The sequence below is a fragment of the Eulemur rufifrons genome, chromosome 13 (assembly GCF_041146395.1).
Source record: "Eulemur rufifrons isolate Redbay chromosome 13, OSU_ERuf_1, whole genome shotgun sequence".
In the NCBI taxonomy this organism is placed as follows: Eukaryota; Metazoa; Chordata; class Mammalia; order Primates; family Lemuridae; genus Eulemur; species Eulemur rufifrons.
Genome location: NC_090995.1, coordinates 699,607 through 707,373, shown reverse-complemented (window position 1 = coordinate 707,373; position 7,767 = coordinate 699,607).

Genomic DNA, 7,767 nt, shown 5'->3' with positions numbered 1-7,767 from the left:
TGTAATCCTAGTACTCTGGGAGGCCGAGGCAGGTGGATCGTTTGAGCTCAGGAGTTCGAGACCAGCCTGAGCAAGAGTGAGACCCCATCTCTATTAAAGAAATAGAAATAAATTATATGGACAACTAAAAATATCTATAGAAAAAATTAGCTGGGCATGCCTGTAGTTCCAGCTACTCGGGAGGCTGAAGCAGGATTGCTTGAGCCCAGGAGTTTGAGGTGGCTGTGAGGTAGGTTGATGCCATGGCACTCTAGCATGGGCAATAGAGCGAGACTCTGTCTCCAAAAAAAAAAAAAAAAAAATGGTCTACCTATGTTACTGTCACTGATACCCTGCATAATTCCATAGAATTTAATTTTCTTTTGAAGTACAATATACATTAAGTGCATTAATCTTAGGTATATAACTCAATTATTTGTGACATGTTATACGGCTATGTAACTACAACCCAGATTAAAACAGAGAATATTTCCAGTACTCCATAAGGTTTCTATGTGTCCCTTCTTAGAGGGAGCCACTATTCTGACCTTTATCATCCTAGAATAGTTGTGCCTGCTTTTGAACTTATATATCACAATATTTGTATCCATTCTCTGATAGCAAACAACTGAAAACAATTCAAATGCCTATTTTTGAATAAAGCTGGTATGAATATTCCTGTACATGTGTTTTTGTGGAAGTATACACTCTTTTCTCTTGGGTACATCTTCCAGTTTGCTTGGCAAAGCAAATGCCACCACCAGTGCCCCTGACCTCCTTCCTTCCTTTCTCCCTTGAGACTTGCTCCTTCAGTTATCTGTCCATCTGTCATCTGCACTCACTCCCTCCCTCCTCTCTGCTTCACAAATACTCAAGCCTCTCTGGTTGAGTTTTTTTTTTCTTTAAATAAGTAAGACTTCGCTCTAGCTACCATTTTCTTTTTTTCCTACTTTGGTCTCTCTCATCATTTATCCATTGGCTCCTCATCCCTTCAGGGACCCCTCTGTTTCCAACTTCTGATCCTACCCAGCAGGCTGTCCTTACTACTCACTCCACTTTGCTGCTTTCTGTTCCTCTGCCTGACTCTTAAATGTGTGTGTTTTTCCAGGTTTCACAGTCTCAACTCTCCTCTTGCACCTTTACTAGGTACACGCACCATCTCATCTTATGTGATCCTCTCAACAACCCTATGGGTTACGTTCTCTTACTAGATCCTTTTAATATATGAGCTGGGTGTCCAACAAGTTTGGAGAATTTGTTTAAGGTTGTACAGCCAGTTGGTGGCTGAGCTCATGCCTACAATTTCAGAGCCTACCCTACCCACATTTCCTCTCCAGATTATCTGTTGTCTCCAGAACATACTACGTGCTCTCTCAAGCCTCTCCACATGCTTCCCTTCTGCTTGAAATGAGCAGCATTTTCCACAGCCCATTCTGCAAAAGCCCAGTCATACAAAAGTCCTTTACTCCCAGAACATTTAGCTCAACCTCATTTGCTCCCAACGCCACCGCTGGACATTGTCATTATCTGAAACTCATAAAACTAAATCTTAGACCTTCTGCTCTTACTCCAGTTGCCATCCTTCCAACTCATTGATTGGGTTAATCCCATTACAGCTATTTAGCTTATGAGAGACGCTATTCTCTTGTTATAGGATTTTCTTCTGGCCAGCTCCCTCTTGCTTCTCATCTCATCATCTTAGATTCCATAGCATTATTTAAATCATGTTTGACATTTGAAGTCCATATCCTCAAATTATTTGCCCCATTTTCTGTGCCTCACACCTATACCACACAATGTATAGATGAGAACCCAGATGAGTATAACACAGATAGGAATGTTCAAAGGTAGAATCAGTAAGAAATGGGACAAGTGAACAAAGAGAAAAGCAGAAAAATATGAGTCAAAAAACTCAGGTTTCCAGCCTAGGTAACTGAGATAATGCTTGTTTTATTAGAAGAAAAGAATATTCATTAGGGTAGGAAGAAATTAATTAGGTATATTGAAGTTTGAGATAACAACAGGACACAATTATAACAATCTTTAGGAAGATATGAATTAGGACTTAGAGACTATAAAATATATATATATTTGGCAGTAATCAACACAGAAATGATGATAGAATGTCCGAGGGCAAGAACTTCAAGTAAGAAAGGCCACAAAACACTTCCGAGTTTTTGTTAGTAGGGGAGGACAAAAGAAGCCATGGGAGAAAACAGAAAATGAACAGACCTAAGAGAAACTGAATATTATTATTCCACCAAGGCCACTAGACAACCTCAAAATCTAGACAGAATAAAGCTCCACCTCTAAAGAGCCAGAAGATGACTCTTTGGGGAAGACTTCTTTCCAAGAAGTTTCTTACAGTCTTTGGGTAGCCTGGAGGGTTGGCCCACCTGGACCATAAATGACAGAGCATCAAGGAATCTGAGGAAAATCACCAAATACATCATGAATGATACCAAGAGTATTAAAGCTAAATTATTAAGAGAAATGTTAAATTATAGTTAAATATCAAAGGCCAAGGTTGGAATACAAAACACAGGTTTTGTTTTTTTTGTTGTTGTTAAATTAAAACAAGATTAAAGATTAAAGATCAAAAGATTAAAATAAAAATTAAAGATTAAAATAAGTTATATACTTTCATAGCAAAATAACTAAAGTGAAGTTAGGATTGGATATTAAGAATTTGATTTTACAAAATATGAAAATGAATAAACATATTATTACTTTTTTCTCCTGAAGTTTTTTTAAATCAAATAGGGTAATCTTAAATCACATCCACATCAAGCTAAAGAATTGAGGCCCTGGGAGGGGGGCCAAGAGCAATATACATAACCTAAACTTTTGTACACCTAAATATGCTAAAAAAAAAAAAAAAAAAGAAGTAAGGGGGTCATAATAATGTTAACCATGATACCAGCTCAGGGTTCTTGTGAGAGTTGGATTAAAAATAAAAAATAAAAAGGTATTCGAAATGAAAAAAAAAAAACCAAAATTGAGGCCCTGAAGACAAAGAGTAAAGCAATAAAGGTAAAGGAGAGGAATGGAGTAAGAAAGACAGTGATACCGTGCAGCAAGAAGGAAATGGGAAGTTTACTTATGTGGAAAAAAAGAATGTTTGCATAATGCTTATATTCACTTAGTCAACAAACATGTATTGAACATAAACTATGTAATATACAATGTGTTGGGGCTACAAAGATGAATGCAGTATCAGTCTTCCATCTTCAAGAGATTTATAGTCTAAAACACTATATTTATAATACAAAATATATTTTCTTATCGTACTTAAGAAAAGCCTTCAATAATGTGATTTATTTTTTAACCATCCCACCTAGATTTATGTTAATCACACAAGTTTAAATGATATTGGCCAAGATTAAAAAGAAAAGTCCCCAAATTCTAAGAGTACTTAAATTCTTAAATGTGTACAGAAAGAACCCTACTGCATTAGTGGGTAGAGAAAGCCTCAACTCCTACAGTTCCTACATCTAACTTTTAGGAGATGACACCCATGACATAACAGGAAGAAAGACCCTCTGAATTTTTCCTACAACATCTCAGCTAGTAATTTGATGCTACTGACAAGATGAAACTGCCAATTGACAGTCTCCCCCATTTAGTTAACAGTTCATATTAAACCAAAAACCCGGCAGCTAAATTAACTTTTGTTTGGCCCACACAGTACATTATCATGGCTCATTTATACTCACCAAATGGGACACCTTCACAGAGCCTTCGCAATTAGAAGGCTCACCCTTCTCTCTGCTTTCCAAAATCTAGATAGAAAAGGCAGCTTGTATAAAAATTAGTGCATTCTTACGTGGGATAATGAAAAACAAAGTATCATACAATAATAAGAAGAGTGTGTCCAGTTCAACTCTCTAGGCTCAAAGTAAAACTCTACCATCAGATGTTGTAAAAGTGAGAGAAAGACAGAGAGAAGGAGAAAGAGAGAGAGAGAATATTACCTACCATCCTAAAAATTGTGTGAGAACGACTGCTTCTCTGATTCACTTTTGTTTTTCCATAACGTCTGTTCTCCATAAAAATGAGATATATTTCAGCTGCTTATATTTTAAAATCCAACGAAAAATAATTTTTATTTTAACTTAATAAAGTATGATTTGAAGCCTAAACACACTTGATTGAAAAGATAGCTTTTATAAAGGTTTTAAAGAAATACAGCAGAAAGTCTTACTTTCTCCCTTTGTGATTCATTTCAAAGCCATTTCTGATGTATAAACCACTTCTTCTGTGAGATCAGCAACATATACATTCCTCTGAAACAAGTTTAATTGTGGAAAGATTAAAGAAATAGAAATCACTTAAAAGTCTTCTTTTCAAAAAGAAGGTACAAACTATTACAGAGTTCATTTGTGGAAGTTAAAGGTGGAAAATGGAATCACTATTCTATAAGAATATAACAAGCAACTCCATGAATACAATTTATTTCCTTTACCAAAGCATATTCAATTCTAACTTGATACTTCCCTGTTGCTATTTTTAGGCACTTAAACCTATTAGAGCTATCAGCATTTTAAAACTATACATATTATCTAAAAAATGAATCTCTATAAACACTTCAAAATAGAAAACCAGAGAAACAGCAGACACTTTAAAAATTAAAGGTAAATATTCAAGAACAATAATCCAAATAAGTTGATTATAATGTCTGTTACTCACATTGACATCTTCTTGAATTATTAAAGGTTTCATTTTTTGAGTGTCACAGAATAAATCTGTAATGGTTTCATTGTATATCTCCATGTAAGACACATGCAAGAGAAATTACCTACCAGGAAACTGGAAGAAAAAATATGTAAAAACATCAGTGAGCATCCAATTATAAAAACTTAGTATTGAATGCTTATGTGCTTATATTAAACAGGAAAAGAAGGAAGTTATGTTTGTAAAAACAAAACCCACGATTCTATGTTGACAATAATAAACACAAAAATATAAAAGCATTGTTTCAGAAATAATGAAAAGTAATGTATCATAAAATTAGGAGAGCAGAGCACTCATTCCATCTCTCCAGGCTCAAAATAAAGCTCTACCATTAGACGTTCTTATTTTTTTTTATTTCATCTTACTATTATGGGGGATACAGAATTGCAGGTTACATACGTTGCCCATGTACCGCCTTTCCCCCCAAGTCAAAGCTCCAGGCGTGTCTGTTCCCCAGACAGTGCGTGTTGCACCCATCATGTAGGTATATATCCCTCCCTTCCCCACCCCCCCTTCCCGAGTCAGCACCTTCAAGCGTGACCATTCCCCAAACGGTGCGCAATGCACTCATTGTGTAGGCATACCCCCATCCCCTCCCCCCACCCCCCACCTCAGTCTGATATCCGATTGGTGTCGTTCCCAGATGTGTATTTAGGTGATGATCAGGGAAACCAATTTTCTGGTGAGTACATGTGATGCTTGTTTTTCCATTCTTGGGATACTTCACTCAATATAATGGGCTCCAACTCTCTCCAGGAGAACCATAGAGATGTCGTATCTTCATTATTTCTTATAGCTGAGTAATATTCCATGGTATACATATACCACAGCTTACTAATCCAATCATGTATTGATGGGCATTTGGGTTGTTTCCACATCTTTGCTATTGTGAATTGTGCTGCTATAAACATTCGGGTACATGTGTCTTTGTTACAGAATGACCTTTGTTCCTTTGGGTATATGCCCAGTAATGGGATTGCTGGATCGAATGGCAAGTCTACTTGAATCTGTTTAAGATACCTCCATAATGCTTTCCACAGGGGTTGCACTAGTTTGCAGTCCCACCAGCAGTGTATGAGTGTTCCTGTCTCTCCACATCCACGCCAACATGTGTTGTTTTGGGTTTTTTTGATAAAGGCCATTCTCACTGGGGTTAAGTGATATCTCATTGTGGTTTTGATTTGCATTTCTCTGATGATTGATGATAGGGATGTTGAGCATTTTTTCATATGTTTGTTAGCCATTCTTATATCTTCCTTTGAGAAATTTCTATTCATGTCATTTACCCACTTTTTGATAGGGTTGTTTGAATTTTTTCTTGCTGATTTTCTTGAGTTCTAAATAGATTCTTGTTATCAGTCCTTTATCTGATGTGTAGTATGCAAAAATTTTTTCCCATTCTGTAGGTGGTCTGTTTATTCTCGTGACTGTTTCTTTGGCTGTGCAGAAGCTTTTTAGTTTAATCATGTCCCATTCATTTATTTTTGTTGCTGCTGTGATTGCCTTAGGGGTCTTCTTCATAAACTCTTTGCCTAGGCCAATGTCTGTAAGAGTCTTTCCTACATTTTCTTCTAGAATTCTAATTGTATCACGCCTAAAATTTAAGTCTGTTATCCATCGTGATTTGATTTTTGTGAGAGGTGAAAGCTGTGGGTCCTGTTTCAGTCTTCTACAAGTGGCTAACCAATTCTCCCAGCACCATTTATTGAATAGGGATTCTTGTCCCCAGAGTATATTCTTTCCCGCTTTGTCAAAAATTAGGTGACTATATGAGGATGGTTCTGTATTTGGATTTTCTGTTGTGTTCCACTGGTCTGTGTCCCTATACTTGTGCCAGTACCAGGCTGTTTTAAGAACCACAGCCTTATAGTATAGTTTGAAGTCTGGCAAATTAATACCTCCCATTTTGTTTTTGTTGCTTAAAATTGCTTTTGCTATACGGGGTCTTCTCTGATTCCATACAAAGTGTATAATTATTTTCTCTACGTCTGTGAAGAATGATGTTGGTAGTTTAATAGGGATTGCATTGAACCTGTAAATCACTTTGGGTAGTATAGACATTTTAACAATGTTGATTCTTCCAATCCATGAGCATGGTATATTTTTCCATCTATTTGCAAATTCTGCTATTTCTTTTCTCAGTGTTTCATAGTTTTCCTTATAGAGGTCCTTTACCTCTTTAGTTAGGTATATACCTAGATATTTTATTTTCTTTGTTGCTATTTTGAAGGGTATTGAGTCTTTAATTTGCTTTTCTGATTGACTGTTATTGGCATATATAAATGCCTCTGATTTGTGTATATTAATTTTGTAGCCTGAGACTTTGCTATATTCGTTAATCAATTCCAGGAGTCTCATGGTTGAATCCTGGGGGTTTTCCAGATATAACATCATATCATCAGCAAAAAGTGAGAGTTTGATCTCTTCCTTCCCTATTTGGACTCCCTTGATCTTGCTCTCTTGCCTGATAGGTCTCGCAAGGACTTCCAATACTATGTTGAAAAGTAATGGGGACAGTGGGCAGCCCTGTCTGGTTCCAGTTCTAAGTGGGAGTGCTTTCAATTTTTCCCCATTCAGAATGATGTTGGCTGTGGGTTTGTCATATGTGGCTCGTATCATTTTTAGGTAGGTTCCATCTACGCCTATTTTGTTAAGCGTTTTTATCATAAAAGGGTGTTGAATTTTGTCAAATGCTTTTTCTGCATCTAATGAGAGTATCATATGGTTTTTGTTTTTGCTTCTATTTATGTGGTGAATTAGACGTTCTTATTTTAATGAAAATTCTAATTTAAAACCAAGTCTTAACTAATTAGGTTGCCTACCCTGGTCTTCCACTCCCCTTCTCCTTCACCTACACCCACTTTTTACTGTTCCTTTATAATCACTAGCTAGTAGTTAAAGAAAGGGAATGAGGAGCAAACCATTCAGATAAGATTTTCCTGTTCCTTAGTGACTACTTTTTGTTGAAAGTATTATTGTCGCAGGATTAAAGGGAAAGAATGAAAGAACTTTAAGCTTTAAAAAGTAAGTTTGTGGGGATAAAAGTAAAAGCAT